This window comes from Mobula birostris, chromosome 16 (assembly GCF_030028105.1).
Source record: "Mobula birostris isolate sMobBir1 chromosome 16, sMobBir1.hap1, whole genome shotgun sequence".
In the NCBI taxonomy this organism is placed as follows: Eukaryota; Metazoa; Chordata; class Chondrichthyes; order Myliobatiformes; family Myliobatidae; genus Mobula; species Mobula birostris.
In genome coordinates this window covers 12,524,156-12,551,343 of record NC_092385.1, presented here as the reverse complement: position 1 = coordinate 12,551,343, position 27,188 = coordinate 12,524,156, and the positions used below count along the sequence as shown (strand labels likewise).

General features: G+C 39.8%; 1 protein-coding gene across 7 annotated transcripts in view; it reads right to left on the bottom strand.

Moving 5' to 3' along the window:
- Positions 1-25,701, bottom strand: part of atp2b2 (ATPase plasma membrane Ca2+ transporting 2) — a 933,917-nt gene extending 908,216 nt beyond the window's left edge. For all 7 annotated transcript variants that reach the window (XM_072280310.1, XM_072280309.1, XM_072280312.1 and 4 more), the window contains exons 1-2: positions 25,613-25,701; positions 24,920-25,027 (exon numbers count right to left, since the gene is read on the bottom strand). The gene's annotated coding sequence lies outside the window, so the exon portion shown is untranslated. The remainder of the gene's footprint in view (positions 1-24,919; positions 25,028-25,612) is intronic.
- Between the last annotated feature and the right edge of the window lie 1,487 nt (positions 25,702-27,188).

Genomic DNA, 27,188 nt, shown 5'->3' with positions numbered 1-27,188 from the left:
TTGTGGCTGATAACAACCTACAAAGTTACTTAAATACTATTGATAACCCGTGGGTGAAATGGACTCTTAAAATATGGAAAACTATTATAAAAGAATATAAACTAGAGAGAGACATTGCAATTCTTAAATGGTGTGTATATGCTTCGGATTTTACGCCAAATAAACTGGATGCTAGATTTAAGGGCTGAACAGCTAAAGGAATAACAGCTATTTGCAATACTGTATAATGAAAGAAGGAACACTGTTCAGTTTTGAAATGCTCAAAGAGAAACACTTATTAGAAAAACAAAACTTTTACCAGTATTTACAGATGCGACAGCATGTTATTAGGATGGTTAAAAATGTAACCAAGGCAAGTACATGTCTGATAGAGCTATTTAGGAAAGCATATAATTCAGACAACGGTAGTAGAATCATTTCAAGCATGTATAAGGGTTTGTCAAATCTTAACACACATTCGACTTCATACATTAAAACAAAATGTGAGAAGGAATGAGGGATAATAATATCTGAGGAAGACTGGACAATAATATGGAGGTATCAATGGAAGTGTACCAGTTCACAGAAGTGGAGGGAGTTCGGGTGGAAAAACTTGATAAGGTGTTTTATTACACCCTCTCAGAAATCCCATTATGATAGTAACCTCCCTGTTTGCTGCAGAAATTGTGGAAATCAAAATGCAAACAATTATCATATTTTCTGGGAATGCCTTACACAGACATCCCACCTCTCCCGGAAGTTCTGGGAGTCTCCCGCATATTAATAGTGGCTCCCTGATGCCCACAAATTATATACAATGTCCCGGAAATTGATTTTTTTGAGAGTGAGTGTGAGAGAACACGTGAGAAAGAGCGAGAGAGCGCGCGCGAGCGCAAGAAAGCAAGCACCAGAGTAAGCGAGAGCAAGAAAGGAAGCGCAAGAGCGACGAAAGGGAGAGAGCGCCACATGAGAAAGAGAGTGTTTCAAAAAAAGTCAGAGTAGCAGAGTTTTCCAAAAAAAGAAAATTTAAAACGTACGTCACCCCAGACTACACTAAAGTGTACCCCTGCCTCATAGGGGTCAAAATAATGACAGTGTTGCTCGCTGCACTATTTGCAACAGTGACTTTTCTATTGCCCACGGTGTGTTAAGACTGTAAAAGACATGTTTAGGTGAGTTTAACAGATGTCATTCATTCATTAGCGTAGCTAACGTTATTTAAACTAGCTGGCTAGCTGCTAAGGAGCTACTCTATTGCAGACATCCCACCTCTCTTGGAAGTTCCAGGAGTCTCCCGCAAATTGATGGTGCTACCTCCCTGAAATGAGTTTTTGCAGGGTGGGATGTCTGCTCTACATCTTTAAATGTGAAATACCCTTAGAAAGTAAGACCGTATGTTTTGGGTATATACCTCAAGAATGGTTGAAAAGACATAAATATCTAATGAATATACTGCTGGTGGCTGGTAAAAAGACCCTTACCAGGAAATGGTTATCACAGGAGAGTCCATCTTTAAATGTATGGATGGAAATTACAATGGACATTTACAAAATGGAGAAGATAACAGCATCTGTTAATCATAAGTTGGAACAATTTGATTCATACTGGGAAAAATGGTTTAACAACATAACACCTCATAGGCCTGATTTTACTCTCATAAGTCAATGAATATGTTGTAAAGAATGCAGCTCTGGGCTGAGAGGTGGTAGATGGAGTTCCCTCTGGAAAAGTGTGAAGTGATACACCTTAGAAAGTCAAACTTGGAGGCAGAGTACAAGGTCAATGAGAGAATTCTTAGCAGTATGGAACAGAGGGATTTTGGGGTCCACATCCATAGATAGCTCAAGCTGATTGGGGTGGGGGAGGGGGGTTTAAGGTATACGTTATGCCATTATTTGGGGAATTGAGTTTAAGAACTGTGTGGTAATATTGCAGTTCTATAAAACTCTAGTTAGACCACAGTTGGAGGATTGTATTCAGTTCTGGTCACCTCATTATAGGAAGGATGTGGAAGCTTTAGGGAGGGTTTGGAGAATATTTACCAGGATGCTGCCAGGACTGGAGAGCATGTCCTACAAGGAAAGGTTTAGCAAGCTAGGACTCTTTTCTTTGGAGAGGACAAGGTTGACAGGTGACTTGATAGAGGTACAGAAGATGACAAGAGGCATAGATAGAACAGATGGCCAGTAACATTTTCGGCAGGTGGAAATGGAGAATACAAGAGGGAGTAATTATAAGGCGAATGGAGGAAATTATAGGCAGGACATCCGAAGTACTTTTAAATAAAAAAAAAGTATTGGGTGCAAGGAATGCACTGCCAAGGGTGATGGCAGAGGTAGATACATTAGGGACATTTCAGATGCCCTTACATAGGCACATGTATGAAAGAAAAGCAGAGGGCTTTGCGAGAATGAGCTTTTTAAAAAAAAAATCAGGTTAAAATATCAGCACGTCACAGTTTGAAGGGCCATTCTATGTTATCAGTTACTTAGTAAAGAAAAGCTTGTCAGTGCTCATGAGGAGGGGTGGTAGCGAATTCAGGAAAGGAAATTAAAGGGGAAAACTGGAAAGAGAAATAAAGCAGGAAAGGGAAATTAGAAATTTTCCAATCAAAATAAAGAGAATGCAAAAGCAAAGTCAAACAGCAAATAGGGTCTAATTAAGAAAGACAAATTTAAAGACATTGTATCTGAATGTCTGGAACATTAATAACATGGGAAATAAATGAATTACTGCAACACGGCATTGTGCTACAGAGGCAGAAGTGAGTACCCCAAGCCACATCTGGGACACAATAAAGAAGATGGCTAACGATAGACAGAGATGGAGGATCTTCATTCCTGGCCTAAACACCAGTGGTGTAACAGGCATTTGATGATGATAAATAAATTAATGACACAAATAGAAATAATCAAGGATGATGTATGTCCCATTACAGAAACCTGACTGTATGGTGTCCAAAGCATCAGTGATATACTCTGGGGCATTTCTCATTGAGGAAAGAAAATGGGGTGGTGTAACACTGAGGGTGGAAGGAGATCGGTGTAGGGCAACAAATGGCCTTGTCTTCACAGATTTTAATGTAGAACTGGAATCAATTTGCATAAAGCTAAGTTGTAACAAAAGTCAGAAAACATTTGTAGGAATTTTATTTATAGACCACCCAAAAGTATCTGTAATTTTGAGCATGGTATAAATGAAGAAATTAAAACTGTATGACAAGGAATTATGAGAGGCTTTAACCCTTTATACAAACTGCTCAAATCCAATGTCCAAAGATGAATTCATGAAATGCTTTCAAGTTTATCATTCAACCACTTAATGAAACAATGTTCCTCCAGACCAACACAGTACATATACTTCACTCTAATATATAGTAGTAATATCACATAAATTAACAAATTATTACAGAAGATTAACAGTTAGCTTAAGGTGCATTTATGATACAAGTTAAAAAGAAAGCAATACTACTGGCACTTCAGAAGTATGGAGACCTGGTGGTGACAGGAAGTTCAGTAGTCTCACAACCCGGAGAAAGAAGCTGCTTCCCATCTCACAGTCCCTGATCTAATGTTACGGTACTTTCTGCCTGATGGTAGGGGTCCAAAGATTGTTGAACGAATGGGAGAGGTCCTTGACAAACCCAAGGGGCTGCGTATGCAGTGCTCCTGATAAATTTCTTGGGTGGGTGGAAGAGGGTTCCCAGTGATTCCTCTGAGTAGTCCTCCCAATCCGTTGTAGAGTCTTAAGGTCAGATACCTTGCAATTCTCGTACCAGACACTAATGTAGCTGGTCAGGACATTGTCAATGGTGATCATGTAAAAATTGCTTAAAATTTGGGTGGGGGGGTGGCGTTGTGGAGCCTCACTCGCCTCAGTCTCCTCAGGAATTTGGGATGCTGCTGTGCTGTGCTTTCTTGACCAAAGAGGTGGTGTTGAGGGACCAAGTGAGGTTGCCCATTATGTGAGCTCCCAGAAACTTGATTCTCCTAACTCCCTTCACAGAGGAGCCATTTATGTGAAACATAGAAAACCTACAGCACAATACAGGCCCTTCAGCCCACAATGTTGTGCCGAACATGTACTTACTTTAGAAATTACATAGGGTTTTTTTACCCACAGCCCTCTACTTTTCTAAGCTCCATGTATCTATCCAGGAGTCTCTTAGAAGACCCTATTGTATCCGCCTCCACCACAGTCACCGGTAGCCCAATCTACATACTCATCACTCTCTGCATGAAAAAGAACAAACAACAGCAACAACTTACCCCTGTCATCCCCTCTATACCTACTTCCAAGCACCTTAAAACTGTGCTGAGGATTGCCCTTCAGTTTAATATGTTGAGGATAAAAGGCCTAATTTTCAATCTCATTTGCTGTAAAGAGGTTAATTTACAGTCGTGTTATCAAGGGGCCCTTGGAGAAGAGCGACCTTAAGAGCTATTGACATTGAATTTATACGTCATGTTGGGTCACAAACCTGGGGTCTCACAGCTGAAGAAAGGAAACAATGAGAGCAGAAGAGGAGTTGGCTGAGGTTGATCAAAGAATACATCAAAAGGTTTAACAGTGGATTGGCAATGATGAGTATTTAAGGATATTATACACAAGTTCCAAGTCAAAAATTCTTGAAGGCATAAAAACCCATCAGGTCAGGTGATTCATGCAGGGCTGACAAGAAATATTAAAAACAGTGTTATATTCAAGTAAAGGGCTATTAAAGCTGCCAGAAATAGCAGCAGGTGTGAGGTTTGAGAATGATTTAAACAACCTCAGCCAAAGAGAACTAAGAAAGGCAAGACAATGCCAGCAGAGACTAGCAAATAAACATAAAAATGGATTAGAAAAGCTTTTATAGGCACAGTAAAGAACAGCAAGGGCAAATGAGGGCCCTGTACAGGCAGCAGCAAGAAAATTTATATTTGGGAATAAAGAGATAGCAGAAAAATCAAATGTTTACTTATTGTTTGTCTTCAAGGATGTCACAAAACTTTCTGGATAGGGACTTTTCTGGGTTCTGCATTGATACACAAGAGGACAGGTGACCTTGAGGAAAAAAAAATAGGATGGATCAAAACCAATATGGTTGATTGTGGCCTTCAGGAAGGAAAAGTCTTCATCAAGGGATCAGTAGTGGAAAGAGTGAGCAGTTTCATGTTCCTGGGTGTCAACATCCCTGAAGATCAATTCTTGGCTATATATTAATCCAATTATAAAAAGGCATGAAAGAGGCTTTATTTCATGAGAAGTTTGAGGAGACTTGGAATCTCAAAGTAAATTTATTATCCAGGTCCATGTATATTGCCACATACAACCCTGAGATTCATTTTTTGTGGGCATGCTCAATAAATTATAGAATAATAACCATAATAGAATCAATGAAAGACCATATTCAACCAGTGTGCAAAAGACAACAAACAGTGCAAATACAAAAAGGAATAATAATAAAAAACAAATAAGTAATAAATATTGAGAACATGAAATGAAAAGTCTTTGAAAGTGAGTCTATAGGTTGTGGGACAAATTCAGTGATGGGGCAAGTGAAGCTGAGTGAAGTTACCTCCTTTGTCTCAAAAGCCTGAAGGTTCAAGGGTGGTAACTGGTGGCATTCGAAGACTCCAGCACATTTCTACAGATGTACTGTGCAGAGCATTCTAACTGGTTGCATCATTGTATGGTACGATGAGCCACTGCACAAGATCAATAAAAGCTGTAGAAAGTTACAAACTCAGTTAGCTCCATCATGGGCACGAGCCTCTCCAGCAGTGAAAACATATTCAAAGGGAGATGCCCAAAAAGGTTGCATCCATCTTTAAGGATCCTATAACCAAGGACATGCACTCTTCTTGCTCTTACCATCAAGGATTTGGCAAAAGGAGCCTGAAGATACGCGTTCAACGCTTCAGGAACAGTGTCTTCCCTTCTGCCACCAGAGGGGTAGACACGAATGGACCATGAATCCATATCCAGTACTACTATTTTTTTGCTCCATTTCTTGCCAAAAATATTAAACCTGATTCTGATTCCATGTAGACCATAAGAAATAGCAGAATTAGGCTATTCGGCTGATTATTGATTATGACTGATTTAATATTCTTCTCAACCACATTCTCCTACCTTTTCTCTGTAAGGATAACCAGGGTACAGAAATCAGAATAATGCCCTGGTTGAAGCTCATCGAAAAAGTTCCATTTTGAAGCACTTGGACATCAACTTATTAAAAGAAAAGCAAGTCAACTTATCTGCTGCAGTCCTTTGAATATGTGACATGTGGAACAATTAAGCTGGAATGCAGTGCATTTGGATTTTTGGTTGTCTTTGATAGAAGATCCTCCCAGGAATCCATCAACAAGGTCAGAGAACAAAGGATTGGATGCAATATTCTGAAAGGCTTTGAGCTGAGGCAGCAAGGTCAAATTATAAAAAAGGTTTCTTTTAGATGGCAGGCTGTGACTGGTGGAGTACAGCGGAGAATAGAGATTGGGACACAATTTTTTAACCACCGGTCAACAATTTGGTCGAGGGAACCAAATGTCGCATTTCCAAGTTTGTTTATGATACAAAACTAAGTGGGGTTGTAGGTATGGTGCATGATAGAAAGATGTGCAGCCACTCCTTCCCAGAAAGGCAACTGGAAGAATGTATACTGATGGACAGAGTCAAAGCACATTCAAACAGTAGTTCAGAACAAATGAGTGCAAGTTAATATGGTCTTAGTATTTTTAATTGAATCAATGTATTAGGGCTGAAAGAAAAGACAGAACACAAGAAAAAAAGATGTCACACAGCAAAATAAAAAAATTAGGGGTGGTGTGGGGTGGGAAGTTCCCTATCCTTTTGCAGAAGTGGGGGGGGAGGGGGTTGACAGTTGCCAAGTGTTGGAGTTTGATGTTGGATCGAGAAGACTTCAAAACGTCTGGGTGGAAGACAGGCTGTTGTTCCTCAGCTTTCACTGAGCCTCATTCTAACAATGCAGGAGACAATAGCAAGGTTAAAATTGGGGTGAGGTGCACAAGTAGCAGGCAACAAGAGGTTCTCGGTTACTCAGGCAATCGAAATGTGGGTGCTCCACAGAGCATTCAACAATTACAAATTTTGTTTCTGTAACGTAGGGTGAAGAGTGAATGGGGCACATTGGATTTGAAGTAGAAGTAAATTGCTGCTTCACTTCTAAAGACAAATTGGGCCCTTGATTGTGGGAAAGAAAGAACGATAGATGTTGCTTGGCTTGCAGTTTTGTGGGGGAGCGGTTGGTGTGGATGTAAGAGCAGACCAGGGAGTTGTGAACAGTCCTTTCAAAATGCTTAGAGGAGAGAAGGAATATCCTACTGGAGATGGTAACAATTGCAAAGGATAGCCCACTGAATTATTATTTGCAAGATATTTTGACAGACACAGTACATGGATAGGAAGGATTTAGAGGAATAGGAACCAAAAGCAGGCAAAACAGAACCAGCTCAGGGAGAGATCATCAGCATCAATGAGTTGGGCAGAAGATCTGTTTCTTAGATACCTATTAATTCAAGAGGACATGGACAAGTTCAGTTCATAGATGAGAGTATGGCAGACGCGTGGCAAAATCCAACATAATTCACTCTGGTACACATAACTTCTGAATTTCTTAAATGATGAAATGTTCAATGTACCTCAGTGTGAATGTTCACAAATCATCAAAGGCCAGCACACAGATGCAGTAAGCAATTAAGTGTGTGAATAAAGTATAAGTCATTACATGAGGTAATTGGAACAGAGAAAGAAAGTCTAAATGTGGTTGTACACGGTCTTGATGAAAGTGCACTTTGAGTATTGCATACAGTTGTGGTTTCCTTACCAAGAAATAACATACTTGCTAGAGTGAGTACGGTAAAATTAAAGTTTCTTAAACTTGTGGTGGTGGTGGGGGGGGGGGTAGTTTGCACTATGAGAAGTGAATGAGAAGACTAGGATTCTTTAGATGCACGAGAGAAGATTTCACAGAAATAAATTTCTCAAGCGCTCAACAGTTGGCATGCAAGGAGAGTGTTTCCCTGACAAAGGAGTACAAGACCAGGGAGCACAGTTCCATAATGAGAAAGGTCTTTTTAAACTCCAATGTGGATAGGTTCCTTCACTCAGAGGAATACTGTAAATCTCTGGAATTCTCTGCAATGGATGGCCATGGAGGCTCAGTTCCTATGTTCATTCAAAGCCAATGTCAATAGACTTGAAGGCATTAAGAGAATCAAGGAATTACCAGAAAAATCTTGATGAATACAAGAGGTGACTTAAAGGATCACATGACCTACTTACACCCTCGTTCCTACTTTTTTTTTGCATATGTAAACTTTAAAAACTTCACACAAACCAAGAACCAAAACACACTTTTGAATCTAAATAAATATTTAGCAGAAATCAATCAGCAACCAATATACAAGTAGTGAATTGTTCTTTTAAATTGGCTGTTGCAAAGCACTCATGGTGCAGACTATGTGCTCAGCTAAATTGATGGAGTTAGGAAGATGGTGTTAACATTATATGATGATCTATCCGTCGGCTCCTTACTGACAGCACTGGTGCTAAATCTGCACCAGTATCATTATCTGCTATTCCTACACAATTTCGAATGAACATGAGTAATAGCTTTTCCAAAATGCAGGCGAAACAACAATTACTCAGAGCACACATTCATTTAGTTATTATGTAAATGCCACTACATTAACTTGGGTTAATAGCAAAGGCCAATAAAAAGAAGCGAGGTTTAAGCCAAGCAGCCGGTGTTAGAGTGGATAGGCTTCAGCTCAGGAGGTTTCAGCGAGAACAGGTGGAGACCAGAAATTAAATTTAAGAAGTTAGAAGCATAACAAGTGTAAGCAGGATGATAGTTCAGAGAGCAGGATACTCTTCCTGTGAGATGTGGGATTTCAATGTACCTTATAGTCTCCCCAATGACTACATCTGCAGGAGGTGCATCCAACTTCAGCTCCTGACTGACAAGGTCAAGGAACTGGAGCCGGAGCTGGATGCACTCAGAACCATCAGAAGACTGTAAACTTCTTAGATGAGTCTGTAACTGAATTCATCACACCCAGAGTGCAAGCTTCAGACAGTAGATGGGTGACCACCAGGAGAAGCAAGGGGAGTAAGCAGTCAGTGCAGGGATACTCTGTGGTCATTCCCCTAAGCAACAAGTATACCTCTTGGATACTGCTTGAGGGCCGGGGGGGGAGGGGGGGGGGTGGCGGGGAAAGAGATGAAATGACCTATCAGGCACAGCAGCAGTGGCTAGACCAGTGACTGGGAGGCAATCTTTGAGGCTCAGCCCATAAAGCAGTGTTAGTGGTTAGGGGGATGGATAGCAAGATTCTGAGGCTGCAAAAGAGAAGCTAGGATGGTGCGTTGGCTCCTAGGCACGAGGGTCCAGGATGTCTCAGAGTGGCTGCAGAAGATTTTTCGAGAGGGAGGGCGAGCAGCCAGAGGTCATGGTGTACATTGGCACCAATGGTATAGGTAGAAAGGGGGAAAGAGGTACTGTGCAGTGAATATAGGCGGTTAGGGAAGAGGATGAAGAACAGGACCTTCAAAGTAGTCATTTCTGTAATACTCCCAGTATCATATACCATTCAGAGCAGGAATAGGATGATGGTACTGATGAATAAGTGGCTGGGGTACTGGTGCAGTGGACAGGGTTTCAGATTTATGGGTCATTGGGATCTCTTTTGGGGAAGGTAATGACCTGTACAAAAAGGATGCACTACACTTGAACCAGAGGAGGAAGGCAAGTTTGCAAGAGCTGTTGGGAAAAGTTTAAACTAAATTGGCAAGGTGAAGGGAACGGGGGGGGTGAGAATAGGGCAGATGCTATACAAGTTGATGCAGGATGTCGCGAGACTGAGGATGAACAGGCAGAGAATAGGGCAAAATTTCAGTCAGTTGAAGTGTAAAATGGGGGTAAAATCAATAACTATGAACACAGGACTGAAGTTGTTAATATTTGAATGCATTCAGTTTATGGAATAAGGTCGATGATTTTGTAGCGCACTTAGAAATTGGTAGGTATGATGTTGTGAGCATGGCTGAAAGAAGGTCACGGTTGGCAGCTTAACATCCAAGGATACACATTGTATTGTAAGGACAGACATGTAGCCAGAGAGGGTGGTGTGACTCATGGTAAAAAAAATGATATCAAATCCTTAGGAGAAGTTGACGTAGAATTAGAAGATGTTGAATCTCTCTGAATAAAGTTAAGAAACTGAGGATAAGAAGACCCTGTTTATAGTTATATACAAGCCCCTGAACAGTAGTCAGGATGAGAGCTGGAAACAGAAAAGGCAAGTAATAAGGACAATGTCACAATAGTCTTGGGGGAATTTCAATATGAGAAAAACAGATTGGTGCTGGATCCCAATAAGGGAATTTCTACAATGCTTGTGAGATGCCCTTTCAGAGCAGCTCATGGTTGGGCCCACTGGGGGAAAGGAAATTCTGGATTGAGTGTTGGGTACTGAATTAGATTTGATTAGGGAGCGAAAGGTAAAGGAACCCTTTGGAGACAGATCAGAATACGTTAGAATTCACCCTGCAGATTGAGAGGGAGAAGATAAAGTCAGATGTATCAGTATTTCAGTAGAGTAAAGGGAATTACAGAGGCATGAGAGAGGAGCTGATAGGAAGGGGTATTAGCAGGGATGAGAGCAGAACAGCAATGGCTGGAGTTTCTGGGGGCAACTTGGAAGGCACAGGATCGATACATTCCAAAGATGAAGTATTCTAAAGGAAGAACAAGGCAACCATGGCTTATAAGATAAATTAAAAACAGCATAAAACCAAAAGCGTGGGCATGTAATATAGCAAAAATTAATGGGAAGTTAGAGAATTGGGAAGCTTCTAAAAACCAGTGGAAGGCAACTAAAAACCATAAGGAGAGAAAGGATAAAATATGAAGGTAAGCTAGCCAAAAAAATAAGAGAAGTTCAGAAGTTTTTTTCAGAGTAAAAGAGAGTGGATATCAGACCATTGGAGAGGTAGGAAAGGGGGAACAAAGAAATGACAGACAAACTTAAAAAGTATTTTGCATCAGTTTTCACTTTGGAAGACACTAGCTGTATGCCAGAAATTTGAGGGTATCGGGGGGGCAGACTTAAGTGTAATTGCTATTACTAAGGATAAGGTGCTCGGGAAGTTGAAAGGTCTGAAGGTAGTTAAGTCACGTGGACCAGATGGACTACACCCCAGGGTTCTGAAAGAGATAGCTGGAGAGGTTGTGAAGACATTAGTAATCTTCATTCAAGGATCACAAGATTCTGAAATGATGCCAAGGACTGGAAAATTGCACATCACCCCACTTTTTAATGAGGGTAGGAAGCAGAAGAAAGGAAATTATAGGCCAGTTAACCTGAATTCAGTGGTTGGGAAGACGGGAATCATTTATTAAGCATGAGTTTTCGGGGTACTTAAAAGCACATGATAAAGTATGCCGAAGTCAGCATGGTTTTATCAAAGAGAAATCTTGCCCGACAAATCTGTTGGAATTCTTTGAGGAAATAACAGGTAGGATAGACATAGAGTTGGTGGTTTTCTTTACTTGAAGTTTCGGAAGACATTTAATAAGGTGCCACAGAAGAGCCTGCTTAACAAGATAAGCCCACGGTATTACAGGAAAGATACTGGCATGGATAGAAGATTGGCTGATTGGCAGGAGGCAAAGAGTCAGAATAAATGGGGTCAATTCTGGTTGGCTGCTGGTGACTGGTGATATTCTACAGTGGTTAGTATTGTGACTGCTTCTTTTCATACTATACCAACAATTTAGATTTCAGGATTGATGGCTTTGTGGCCAAGTTTACAAATGATACAAAGATAGCTGGATTGGTAGTGTTAAGGAAGCAGGGATCTCTGCAGAAGGATTTGGACAGATTGGGAGAATGAGTAAAGTAGTGGCAGATGGAATATAGCTAGGGAAGTGTGTGGTCATGCACTTTTATAGATGGAATAAATGCATAGACTAGTTTCTAAATGGGGAGAAAACTCAAAAATCAGAGATGCAAAGGGACTTGGGAGCCCTTGTGCAGGATTTCTTAAAGGTTAATTTGCAAGTTGAGTCAGTGGTAAGGAAGGCAAGTGCAATGTTAGCATTCATTTCAATAGCACTAGAATATAAAAGTTATAAGGCATTGGCCGCACTACATATGAAGTATTGTGAGCAGTTTTGCTCATCTTGTCTAAAAGATATGCTAGCATAGGAGAGGTCCAGAGGAGGTTCACAAGAACGATTCCTAGAATGAATGGATTACATATGAGAATAGTTTGATAGTTCTGGGTCTGTACTCACATGAGTTTAGAAGATTGGTGGTGGGAAAATCTTATTGAAACCTCTTGAACATTGAAAGGCATAGACAGGGTGCACGTAGGGAGGTTGTTTCCTATAATGAATGAGTCTACGCACAGCCTCAGAATAGAGGGACATCCAGCTAAGCATAGAGATGAGATGGAACTTCTTTAGCCAGAGGGGGGTGAATCTGTGGAATTCTTTGCCACAGATGGCTGTGGATACAAGTCATTGGGTATATTTAAAGCAGAGGTTGATAGGTTCTTGGTTAGTCAGGGTATCAAAGGTTGTGGGGGGGGGGGAAAGCAGGTGAATGGGATTGAGAAGGATAATCAATTAGTCATGATGGAATAGCAGAGCAGGCTAATTGGGCCGAGTTGCCCAGTTCTGCTCCTATATCTTATGGTCACTCAATAAGGGGCATTCCATGGTTTAATATCATGGTCGCTCTACTACATTGCATTGCTTATTTAAGGAATCATTCTTAGAACTGGTTAAAACAGGGCTAATAAAAGAAATCCATCCTCACCTCATCCTCCCGTTGCCTTAACAGGGGTTTCTCTTGTCCTTGCCTACACCTCATGAGCCTCTGCATCCAGCACATCATTCACCACAAGTTCTGCCATCTTCAATGGGATCCTACCACCAAACACATCTTTACTTCCCCACCACTTCCCGCGTCGATCGCTCTCTTCATGATTTCCTTTTTCACCTGTCCCTCCCTTCCTGCATTTATCCCTGCATTGCTAGACCTACCCATTGATCTCTCCCTCATCATTCAGGTCCCCAAACAATCCTTCCAGGAAAGAAAACACTTCATCTGCAAGTCTGAAAGGGTCAACTACTGTATCCCGTGTTTCTCATGTGGTTTCCTCTACACTGGTGAGACTCGATGTACTTGGGGGACCGCTTTGTCAGGTGCCTTCACTCCATCGGGAATAGGGAGGACTTCCCACTGGCCAACTATTTTCATTCTAATCTCCCTTCCGACATGTCAGTCTACGGTGTTCTCTACTGCCATGATGAAGCTACTCTCGGGTTGGAGAAGCAACACCTCATAATCTGTTTGGGTAACCTCCAACCTGACAGCATGAACTCTGATTTTTCCAACTTCTGGTAATTTTTCTCTTTTTCCATGCCCTATTTTGGCTCCTTTTCTCTTATTTTCACCTGTCTATCACCTCTCTCTCTGGTGCCCCTCCTCCTCCCCTTTTCTCCTGTGGTCCAGTCTTTTCAGATTCCTCCTTCTTCAGCCTTTTAAGTTTTTCACCCATCACATTCCTGCTTGTCGCTTCAAACCCCTCTCCCCACCTACCTATCTGCCCCCTCACACTTCACGTATCTCCTTTCAGCTTGCACTCCTACCCCTCCACCCTACCTTCATATTCTGGCTTCTCCCCCCCCTCTCCCCCCCCCACTTCCTTTCCAGTCCTGTTGAACGGTGTGGCCCGAATCACTGACTGTTTATTAACCTCCACAGATGCTACCCGACCTGCTAAGTTCCTCCTGCATTTTGTGTGTTACCCTGGATTTCCAGCACCTGCACAACCTCTCGTGTTTATAATCACAAGAAAATGGTACACAGACACTGACAGCTAAGCTGAGCTGTAGTTCTCCACAAGAGACTGTTAGATATTTGACTGCTTTGGATGTATGAATTTTTTCCCCATTCATATCCCAAGGCTAACTTTATAATTTGTTTTGTTCTAACTTTAATAATTTATGGGTGTTAAACAGTGAAAAGTTTTGAAATAACACAGTGACCTTGAAAATGCATATCAGATGGAGCTCCGAATGAAATATTTTTAGCTGTTCATAATGTCCTAGAATGTACCAGACTATAATGCCCATGGATAAAGTTGCTCTACTACATTGTGAGTAAAATGGGAGGGATATGGACATCGTGCAGGCAGAAGAGATTAGATTAGTTTGGCTATTTAATTACTAATGTATTTGGTTCAGCACAACATTGTAGGCCAAAGGGCTGGTCCATATACTGTTTTATGTTCTAACTGCACAACAAGCGGAGGCAATATCATGCCTCCTTTGTGATGGCACAAACGTCCTGGTCCCAGGACTGATCCTCAGATATGATAATACTAAGGGCCCTCTCCACCTCCAATCCCCTGGTGAGACATGGCTCATTGACTTCTCATGCATAATTTGTCATACATAATGTCTCTTTCATAAATCCATGGTGACTTGCTGCTCTCGGAGTAGACTTCAGTGCACCTGCATGCTTAGTTTCATCAACCTAGTGCACAAGATCTCCCAGGTTTTGTTGCATCTCCCTCTTTTCTTTTCTTTCTGTTTTGTGTCCAAGGTGCATTACTCATACTTATTGCATTGTGTGTAAATGCATAGCAGATGTAATACATTTTCATCAAGTCCAAATCAGACTGAAGTTCCTTTGCAAAATCATCACAGGCTACAATCCTGCAGAAGATGGAGTCCTGAGACTGATTCCTGTAGTAACTCACTTATCACTGCCTACCACGCAGAAACAACAAATTTATTCATACTCAGTTTCTCATCCTCAAACCAGTTCATTCACGAAGGCAGCATCTTTCCCCCAATCCCACGTTTTGATTTTACATCCTCTTTACATCAGCAGTACAACAGTGGAAACTGCGAACAGTTTCAAACTCCTAGGAATGCACATCTCACACAACCTCTCATGGTCCCAGAATACATCCTACACAATCAGGAAAAACTCAACAATGCCTCTACTTTCTGAGGAGGCTGAAGAGAGCTAGACTATGCAAAGTACTTGTGTCCTTCTACAGATGTACAGTAGAGAGCATCCTAACATGCTGCATCACTGCATGGTCCAGAAACTGCCCTGCAACAGAAAGGAAGACTCTACAAAGGATAGTCAAAACTGCCCAACACATCACCGGCACTAACCTATCTGATATCAAGGACATATATACAGAAATGTGTTGGAAAAGGGCCAGTAACATCAAGGAGGATCCTGCTCATTGGCTGTTTATCCAACTCCCATCAAGGAAGGAGGTTACATAGCATTCATACTAGGGCACCAGACTCAAAAACATTTAATTTCCTCAAACAGCAAGTCCGATCAACACTACCGTATTCCCAGCCATAACTACTTTGTCATTTACTGTCAGGGTCGCCTTACATACAGATGCTCCTGTACCTAGCAGCACAGTATGGGCATACAATGTACATAAACTGTCTCATATATTAATATTTGTGTTTTTATTATTGTGCTCTTTATTGTTTTTTTGTGCTGTATCAGATCCATCATAACAATTATTTTGCTCTCCTTCATATTTGTATACTGGAAATTATATTAAACCGGAGGTTCCCAACTTAGGGTCTCAGGACCCCTCGGTTAATGGCAAGGCTCCATGGCATAAAGAAGGTTGGGAACCTCTGCATTTAAAATCTTGTCCGAGAGTACAGATTCATTACTGAATGCCTTCTCAAAGTCCAAATGTACATCTTCTAGTTCCCCATCATCTATAATGCAAAATACTCTGCAGGTGCTGGGGTCAGAGCAACACGCACAACACGCTGGAGGAACTCAGCAGGTTGGGCAGCATCCATGGAAACTAACAGTCAACATTTTGGGCCGAGACCCTTCATCAGGACTTCGTCCTGCTGAGTTCCTCCAGCGTGTTGCGCGTCTTTCCCATAATCTATGCTGGTTGTATTCTCAAAACATTTATCACACATTCTTAAACCCAAGCCGACTTGCTACTTTCCAAATCCTATACTACTGCATCTTTGAAAGTGGACTCCATCATTTCCAACTACCAACGTCATGCTAATTCAAATTTCCTCTTCATCTTCTTTGTTAAATGGTATGGTTACATTAGCAACCCTCCAATCAACTGGAGTAGTTCCAGGGCCTATAGAACTTTGTAAAATTCCTAGCAATGCCTTCATTATTGTTGTAAACCGCTTTCCAAAGTATTCTGGGTACATAAACTATTAGACCCTGTAGATTTTATTTTTGTTTTTCAATGTCACCGAATTTCCAAATAAATATTTCCGGATGAATCAGAATTAGTATCACCAGCATATGTTGTGAAATTTGTTAACTTTACTGCAGCAGTACATTGAAATACGTGCTAAATAAATACACAGAAAAACTGAGCTATATTAAGTATATAAGTCAATTAAATAGTTAAGTTAATATAAATAGTGCAAAATAATAGAAATAAAAAGTGGTGAGGTAGTGTTCAAGGGTTCAGTTTAAAAACGCAAACAACAGGAATTCTGCAGATGCTGGAAATTCAAGCAACACACATCAAAGTTGCTGGTCCTGACGAAGGGTCTCAGCCTGAATGCTGCCTGGCCTGCTGCGTTCCCCAGCAACTTTGATGTGTGTTGCTTCAAGGGTTCAATGTCCATTTGGAAATCGGATGGCGGAGGAGAAGAAGCTATTTCTGAATCACTGAGTGTGTGCCTTGAGGCTTCTGTACCTCCTTTCCGATGGTAACAGTGTGAAGAGGGCATGTCCTGGGTGGTGATGATCCTTGATGATGGACACCCGCTTCCTGATGCACCACCCCTTGAAGATATCTATTGTTCTCACTGCACCCTGTGTTCCCCAAGTATTTTGGAACGTTATTTGCTCTCCTTTGTGAAGAAAGAATTTATGTATTTAATTGGCCCATTATTTCCTTGATTCCTTTAGAAATTGTCCGATTCCCCAATTTCAAAGTAGTGACATCAAGTTTTCTTTTTGGTAAATAAGCCTTGCGTACCATTGTACGGAATCCAGTGTAAAAAGATGTCACATTAATTGTTATGACTGATTCATCAGTGTGATGAACCATAACACTAATTATCCCAAGCATCACAGTAGCACTACTTATCTGTGTTAAACATGAGCCTCACAAGTGATTATGTCAATCTACTAATTTTGTCAAAGTATCAGCCATCAGAAATCAACTTCCATTTGAAAGTTAAAATAGCACATTCTCAAATTAAAAATTATAATTCCCCACTCTGGCATCTTACCTCTTCTCACCTACCTATCACCTCCCCCTGTGTCTCCTCCTTCTAAGGTCCACTCTCCTCACTTATCAGATTCCTTCTTCTCCAGACCTTGATCTTTCCAACTCACCTCATTTCACCTATCAACTTCTAGCTAACCTCCTACCATTCACCCATCTTTTTAGTCTGGTGTCTTCCCCCTTCTTCCTCGGTCCTGAAGGAGGGTCTCAGTCTCAGAAAACATTTCCATAGATGCTGCCTGATCCGAGTTCCTCCAGCACCCGCAGTCTTTCTCGTGTTTACAATTCTCTTGTTATTTGATACATTGGGCTTCCCCCAGATGACAAATCGCTTTTATAGAAAAGGTCATTACAAAGATTAGATTAGATTATGAGGACATGCAGTCCTCTTTTATTATCATTTAGTAATGCATGTATTAAGAAATGATACAATATTCCTCCAGTGTGATATCACAAAAACAAAGATCATTGAAAAAGTACAGCACAGCATGGGCCCTTTGGCTCGGGATGTTGTGCCAACCTGTATAAACTACTCCACTATCAATCTAACCCTTCCCTCCTGCACAGCCACAACCTTCCATTTTCCTACATTCATGTCTCCATCTAAGAGTCTACTAAATGTCCCTAATATACCAGTCTCTACCACCACCCCCAGGAGTGTATGTCAAACATGCATCACTGTATGTAAAACCTTACTCCGCTATCTCCCCAAAACTTTCTTCCTCTCATCTTAACTGGACGCCCTCTGGTGTTGGGCATTGTTGCCTGGCAAGAAGGTGTTGACTATCCACTATCTATGAATAACTTAATCTTATACAACTCTATCAAGTCACACCTCATCCTCCATCACTCCCTAGAGAAAAGCCCTAGCTCACTCAGACTTTCCTCATAAGACATGCTTTCTAATTCAGCTAGCACTGTGGTAAATTTCCTCTGCACCCTCCGTAAAACTTCCTCATCCTTCTTATAATGAAGTTATCAGACCAGAACACAATATTCCAAATGTGATCTCGCCAGCGTTTGTTGAGCTGCAATATTACCTCTCAGCTCTTGAACTCTGCCCCACACTGATGAAGACCAACACACTATCGCCCTTCTTAACCACACCATTAACTTCCATGGCAACCTTGAGGGACCTAGGGACTTGGACCCCAAGAGCTCACTGTGCCTCCACATTACTAAGATATCCTGACATTAACCTTGTACTCTGCCTTCACGTTCAGTCTTCCAATGCCCATCATTTCACATTCTCCTGGATTGATCTCCATCTACCACGTCTCTGCTCAACTTTGCATCCTCTATATCCTGTTGTAGCCTTCAACAATCTTCTGTGTGATCTACAACACTTCCAACTTTGGTGTTCTCAGCAAACTTAATAACTCACCCCTGCATTTCCTTATGCAAGTCATTTATAAAAGCAACAAAGAACAGAGGTCCCAGAGCAGTGTGAAACACTACTAGTCACTGACTTCCAGACAGAATGCTTTCCATCTCTTTCCTCTGCCTTCTTTGAGCAAGCCAATTCCAACCCACGCAGCCATATTTCTCTGCCTACTGACTTTGAGTGATCCTACCGTGGACAGCCTTGCCACATGTCTAACTAAAATCTATATACACTACATTGATACATCTACCCTCATCGAGTTGTTTTGTCACCTTCTCAAAAAAAAACTCAAAGGCAAGACCAACCCTTCGCAAAGCAATATTGACTATCCCTAATAAAGCAAGGTCATTACGTTAAGTGGAATGAAAAGAACTACTTCATTTGGCACTGCATCTTACAATTTGCATTCAATGGTCCAATGTTTATCTTAAATTAAACATTATCATTGAATTGGAGTGGTGTCAATACCTCATCAAACCAAAAACTGCAACCAAATAACACAATACAAATTTGGCAACTGAACCATCAGGCAACAGAAAGACCTTAATTGCAATGTGCAAAAGCTAAGAATGGTCTTCAGAATTCTAACAATAATTGAAAAATTTGCACTGAGCCACAATATGTTAAAATCAGAATGTTAAATCAAGACATTTAACCAAGTGCAGAATGAGACTCCACACTTGTAAAATTAACTTTACAGAACTGACATTGACATTGCTCAATATGAACCCCAAGTGCATGCTACTGCAGTGTTCTCATTGCTGGGTCTATTGCTTAGGACTACACCTTGCATGTTATTGATGATCATAAGACACCAATGCTAATTAAATTGTGGCTTTCTTGTCCTGTTACAAGGAATGCAGGTCAGCCTGTATCCAATATCCAAATTCTGTGAAGTAGGCAAGTGATAAAAGTGCATGATTCCTCCAAGAAGACCACAACCTTGTTGTGGTTTGGAGGCTTACGTGTCTCAAAGAGCCAGAGAGCTATGCTGATTGGTGTCAGAGCTTTATGTGTTGGCTCTTGGTAGAGTCACCTCTACGAGTAGAGGCCAGACTAAGAGTGGTCCACCAGTCCTCCAAGCATGGGGGTTGAGCTCAGGACTAACTACCCTGACTGGTAAAACAAAATTCTTGTGGAAACAGCAATGGAGGATCCTTCTACTGTCAAATGACGGTATTCCTGAGCCTCCACCTGGGACTTGAATGACTGACAGTAGTGAAAAAAAAAAGAAAGCTACTGCCATGAAGGAAGTCTTGAACACCACCAGAGATGGAGGACTTTCACTGCTGCCTAAATGCCAGTGGTGTAATGAATAGCAAGTAGAAATTAGTACAGTTAGCCATCCAAAAGATTATGCATTACAACTTTAAGGATCACTTGTGCTAATTTTTAAATCACAATGAGATTAACAGTAATGATAATTTACTCTAATGAATTTACTTTCTTTTCTCAGTAACGCAAGAGTCAAAATGTGTCACTTTTCAAAAAAAAATTGTTTGTGCCTTCTGAGCAGCCTTGTAAAAACTCCATTCCCAGCCACTGCATCCTCAAATGGCTCTACAAGTGATCCAGCAATTAAGGGAAATTTGTGTCTAAGGCAAGGAACTTTGCATCGAAAGTTGCCAGCAGCCCAATCAGCATTAATATTTATTGCTGTCAGCATTGGTATTTTCCAATCAAGATAACTCGAATGCTCTGCTTCCAAAAAGAAAGCACCTTCCAATTATATATTTAGATTTTAAAAACACAACAGCTGCTTGGATCTCAATCACAAGCTAGCGACAAACAGATTTTCTTTTAAATTGTTGTCTTGGCTTACGTTGGACTTTCCAAACCCAGGGAGGTAATTGTACACACATCCTCATATTCATGAGTAGGAATCTAACCCTTTCCTCCTACATAGCCCAAATGGTTAAATTCATCTTAAGAGTAGGTTAAAAGACCATAAGACATAGGAGTAGAATTGGGCTATTCAGCTGAATGCGTCTGCTCCACCCTTCCATCGTGGCTGATTTATTATTCCTCTCAAACCTATTCTTCTGCCTTCTCCCCCTAACTACTCATGAACCCATCAGCTTGTGCTTTAAATATACCCAATGACTTGGCTTCTGCAGCCATCTGTGGCAACAGATTCCACAGATTCACCGATCACTAGCTAAAGAAATTCCTCTCATCTCTGTTCTAAAGGGACATCCTTGTATTCTGAGGCTGTGCCCTCTAGTCTTAGACCCTCTCACTATAGGAAACATCCTCTCCATGTCCAGTCTATTTAGGCTTTTCAATATTCGAGGGGTTTCAGTGAGAAGTGGTCAGCATATATGATAGGCTGAAGGACCTGAACTGTGCTTGAGTGTTCTATGCTCTATCATTCTCAATTACATTAAACAAATGGAGAAGAATACTAAGTACACCTATAGATCAGTATATTTCAATTCCAGCTGTCATGCTACGTTCAGAGCTTCGCTCTACTAGATGCTATTTTACACTCGGAGAGTTGGTATTGATCCATCATCTGGTTGCTCATACCATTAACAAGATTTTAAACATTTTCATCAAATCAACTTCACCTACTAAAACAGAATTAAAACTGAAGTTGTATTCTTCCTGGTGCATTATGAGAGTCTTCATACTATGGATGGAAATCAAGTGAGATCAGGTTGGCACATTCCAGAGGCAGAAGTTCAGACATCACTTCTGCATTCAAGTGCATAACAAAGTTATTTGCATTAATATTGGGAGTGGTAATATATCTGCCACTTCATTTGTGTAGAGAGTAATAGGATTGAATGCTACTTATTAAATGTTTAAAATATTTTGGTATTTGAAAAAGGTTGGCAGCTGAAACACATTATAATCATTTATTCTGTTCATTACTGTGGTATTACATTGCAGGGATAGCTTAATGTTTAAATTTTTAATAAAAAATTGTCTGCAACTTACTGAATGCTTGAATGGGAAATGGGGACACTTTACAATTCTTCAAAAGCAATTCCTAATTCAAGGGATAGCCATGTTGCTTTGACAAACATGTGAGAAATTCTATTTGTGCATCCAAAAACAAATCACTCATCGCAGCAGGGTTACCAAAATATCCATTAGAATATAATTTTGTAATGAATCATTTAAGCATAAATAACTAAAATCGATAATGTTTTGGACATAGAATAGTACAGCACAGGAATGGGCTTTTCAGCCCACAATGTTACGCTGAACCAATTATAGTAATAATCAAATAGCCAACTACTCTTTCCTTCCTACACATTTGCTTAGGTAATCATTCTTAGCATTTTTCCACTAAAACACAAACGGTAAATGATAGCAAGCGCTGTCCCTTGACTTCAAACTCATCTTGTGTATAAAATTAAAACATCCTGACACAGCGTAAGGAGACAAAACTTTCATATAAAGGAACTTTGGCATTGAAGTAACCTAGCCCTTCAAGCAGAATTACACAAAACTTCCAATGATTCTTTTGATCATTTGAGGTCAGGGATCTTGATATATTTATTTTCATTACAGGTCTTGTTGAAATTACAGAGGTTAGGAGTATTTCAGATGATTTACTCCTGGCCTGACCTTATTTGGGTGAGGATGGAGATTTTATTCTATCACGTAAAGCTGAGACAAAGCCAAAAGAAGGGATGAATTTTGGCCTTTTCTTCACAAGAAATGCAATAATATTGAAGCCAATATTGGGGTTATTGCATAGTACATACAATTTTTTTTATATAGCTATGATGCTTAGCAGTAATTCTCCAGAGTAGGGGCTCCCAACCTTCTTTATTCCATGAAGCCTTACCGTTGACAGAGGGGTCCGTGGACCCCAGGTTCAGAACCCCTGTGCTCTAATATTAATAAATTAAAAATTACTAACTAGCCTAAAACCTGAGATGTGCAAAGCTATATAAATTGTTGAATGTTCATAGTGTTTGTATTCACCAAATTCAAAAATACGTCCAAGAAAAACTTAGTTGTGTCATTTTTCTTTTAAAGTCTGAGTCATCAAAGGTCACATCAGTACCAAATGGAGAAAATTTGACATTGGTCCAGTCTAATCCAGATGTCAAATTTCTTCAACTAACTTGCTACTACTTGACAGCAAGCCAGCAAAAGCTAAGCATCATGTGGCAAAGTGTGAAACTAATATCACTGCAGTTTATGTGGAAATCTACATAATGATAACACTCTGTATAATGTTTCATAAAAGCTTTCTGATGAAAGCTTATCGACTTAATGCTAATTCTGTTTCTCTCTACACAGATGCTACTGACTTGTCGAGTATTTCAGCATTTTCTATTTTTAAATTTCATAAATGGCAAACTATTCTTTCTTCATAAGCATATTAAAAAAAATTATCAGAACTCTGATTGCAAATCCTCCGCTTCCTCGATGGCACATGTGGTTGAGCAGAATATCAATCACTTTACGCATAATAAAATTCCATTATGCTTTAGCAAAAATACTTTGCCCTTAGAATTGGAAACATTACCTAGTATTTGTATGATACAAGCTAGATTTGTATTATTCACAAAAGAAAATGGTGCATTGAACTCAGGTGTTACATCTAGTTATTTACAAAGTGAAACTTTACTCTTGGGGTGGGGCGAATACATCATAGATCTAGTGATCTGATATGTTGTTTTTAAAAATCAGAGGCACAGCACAAACAATGACCAAATTTAAATATTCATCCTTTATTGTGATGCATTCATAATGTGCATGGATATTTTTCCATTTAATTAAATATTCAAACAAATATCTCGAGCCACTGCTAATTTATACATGGCACATTGCAATCTAACATATTGAATTCATAAAAAGGCAAAAGAAACACTTCTCAATGTCATTAGTATTTAAAAGTGCAACCTTATAGCACTGAGGCAATAAATGTTGGAGATACCCAATTATGTGACCATATACTGCTTCGTAGAATATGCAGGATGTTACATTATCTTACATCAATTGATTGAACAAGGAAAAGCAAATATTACTTTGAAACATTTAAGAATCAAGCAATTGCAGTTTTCCAAATGGCTTATTAAAACTGTTAAATAATTTAAAGTTAACAAGTAAAGTCTGAAGAGAAAAGTGAGTAAATGCACAGAAATAGAGTCTATAAAGAAATGAATCTATTCCAAATTGCAAGTGCAGGAAGAAAGTGTAAAACTTGCACTTAGGGCAAGAGGTAAATTGAATAAGCAAACCAGATCAGCAGAACCGCTTCTTGATAACGGAGTTGGGGCAGCTGGGACAAGTAATTAATATTATCCCTTGTTACCAGTAAATAAGAGATATTAATAAGTTTGGTCATTTGTCTAACTCACACCTATCCCTATCAGAGACCTAATTATTTCCAATTTATTTTAAAATATGTACATTTCCCAGAATGTCTCAAGTGTAGAGAAATACAATGAAATGTTGATGAATATTGGAAGCTCAACTCACATTAAAGAAAGATTATATTAACCTATTCTCTGCATTCTTCCAGATAAATTCTGGAAGCTATAGTCCGCCTGTCCCCTTCATTTGAAAGAAAAAATATTTTTGTTTATAGAAGACAGAACCGATTTTTATTTAAAAGGTTGACAATGTGGAAACATGGTCTGCATGTAAATCTGACCACAGGGAAAGTTTTGTTTAACTGCATGGTACTAGTTCTATAACTGATTATTATCAACACAATGTCTTACTTATTTCTGAAAAGATCTGAATCAGGATCCTAAAACTACATCAAAACTTAGATTATCATATTGGGTTGTCACGTTTACATTACACACGTTTTCTGACAGTAAGCATAGTTGTCTTTAATAGAATCTACATGATGTTGCCCAACACCGATGAGGTGGTATTTAAATAACTTTTAAAAAACATCCAAAATCAAGTCAAAATTGCTAAGAAAGAATAAGAAATTGAATGCAACTGCTCTCCACCGCGGATAAACAGAACGGATAACCAGCCTTCTACTTCAATGTCAAAATAACAAAAAAAAGAGGACACTACAGCGCTATCTGTTATCCGTGAACATTTTTCCTCCTAGTCCCCCAAGCTGGATACACTTCCCCGCTAACTCAAATCTGTACATGGTGAAATGGATCAACATTAGCGTTAGATACTACCTAGTACATAATCACCACCTCAAGGTCAGACAACAAAATAAGATTGAAAAGATTTTTAAAAAGAGCAGCAGCGTTCCTATAGTACAAGATTAACACGTTCAATATGAGGTGCCAATAGAAAGAATAACATTCTTGCTCCTACCTGTTTGGTGTGTGCGTTAAGACGGTGCCGGCTGCTTCCTGTGTGTGAGTGGGTGTTTGAGTGTGTGACTGAGAGCTGCTGTCACCACAGCTCCCCAGCTCTGACTGACTGAAAAATGCACCAAAAAAAACCATTTAAAAACACTCTCACCCACAATGGCGCTTCAACTAACCACCCATATCACAAGCAGTATGTATATTTATATATGCAATACGCTTTTTTAGCAGAAAAATACTGAAGTTGTAAGCAGAAGAGTTAATACATTAATAAAAGTTGATCTGATTATAGAGGGTATAGAATGAGGTATCATTTACTTAGAATGATTCGGAAGGTTTAATTACAGTTGGAAATAATGGTAGGGAGATGCACACTCCGCGGCACGTGAGGAGCCAGGGCAGCGCCGATTGGTGAGGCTGGTTGTCAGGCGCTTCCTCGACCGGGAGGAAAGGCAACGTGAAAAAGTTGAATTATTGGGAATTAGCGAGGTGGCCGCTGGTGTCCGGGCGGCACGGGCGGCCGCGAGCTCTGGGAATCCCGGGCTCCCGGCTCGCGCGTTCCAGGGAGGCTCGAGTTCCTGCCCATCCAACACCTCACAAAATCATCACCACTTACCAGAAGAAACTGAATTGTCGGGAGCAGCTCGCGATCCGTTATCTTATAATGCCTTATAAAACGTCAAACATGGAAACTGACCTTTGAAAACTTAACTGTTTTTTTTAGAACTTTCTGTTCTAAACATATAAATAGCAATGCTATCATTCAGTCTCTGTGTCCTTTCCCTCTTTGCCTCCAGTGGTCAATGTCTTTAATGTATTTAGATCGATAAATCTATTTGGCTAATGTTCATCCTTTCACGTTAAGTACGGAAAACACCGAAGACTTTTTAAACAACGAGTCTGCGGGAGAGGTTCAAGTTGCTGTGAAAGTGACTGAGATTTTTCCATTACGTACCCAGAGAGGCTGGGATTTAGAAACAATCTGGTTTTCATTCACAGAGCACGGGCTGAGTTACATTTCTTTGTATGAAAACAAATTTTGTAAAATTTCTGATATTAAGTAACCAGCATCTATTTCTACTGCAATTTAATTGAGGGGAAAGGACGCGACTGCGCTGAAGTGTAAGACTGTTTTATAATAACCCATGCCTTTAAATTTCTCAAAATATTGATGGATTATTCTCCTTTATTTCTCGTTTTATTCTCCTAATATGATCACTTAGTTCACGGGCTCTGCAAGTTACTTCGACTCAATTAAAATAAGGACTGCCATGACAAATAGTTGGTTTATTAACTCACCGTAAAGTTAACCTATTGTGTGATTCATGGAAATAATGTAATTGTAGAAATAAAAGTGTTGATATCTGAGCTGCATAGACGTTGTGAACAAATTCTGCTTTTGTCCACTTCAATAATTTTCAATAATACCTCCTGAAAGTCTTGAATAGTGTTGATACATCTGAATTTGCTCTTCAGAGACTCTCTGGGTTTTAAGATGATTTGCTCAGTGATCATTGTGTCCTTTCTAATGTCTAATCTGTTCTCTATCAAAATTAATATTACTCCCAGCAATGGCTTCACTTGCCCTTTCCAAGTTCCAAACATATGGTCCCATGTATTACATTATCCTTGCTCTGGATGCATTAAAATAATATTGTAATGTCTCCTCTTGCAGCCAAAGACCTTTACAATCATAAAGATCTGAAGCTCATTGCTTCCTTCTGTCTTCCACCAGAATCAGCCAGAATTAAATTCTAACCAATTACAAATTTAGAACAGGACAGGCAGTTCTTTTTCTTGCATAAGCCTTATTTGTTTTCAGCATGTATTGAAATTGTCATTTATGGCAAAAATGCTATTACCCAGAAGATAAAACTCTACTACTTCTGTGTCAATTCTAAACAAAAATGAACTCAATTACGTGATCAGGATGTAAAATTTATTTTATAATTCAATGTTAATCTTACATTTCTATAGAATTGCAGTACTAAAATAAATAATGTAGGTTATTCATACATTGATAAAGTTTCAATAAAGTGCTGTCTCTCCTTTGCTGCAAAATCTGCCCTGGCTTGACTTTCCTAGAAAATGAAAATCTTATCTTACCAATTCTGTCAATTCTAACCACAAATTAGTTTTCAACATAGAATCCACATCATCAGGATGACCATTTCAAGAACGAAGCACTGCTGTTCTTGAAAACAAAATAGTATTTTGTTTTTTTAACCAAATATCTTCTAAAAAATTATGCACTTGAGACTTCAATGTGATTT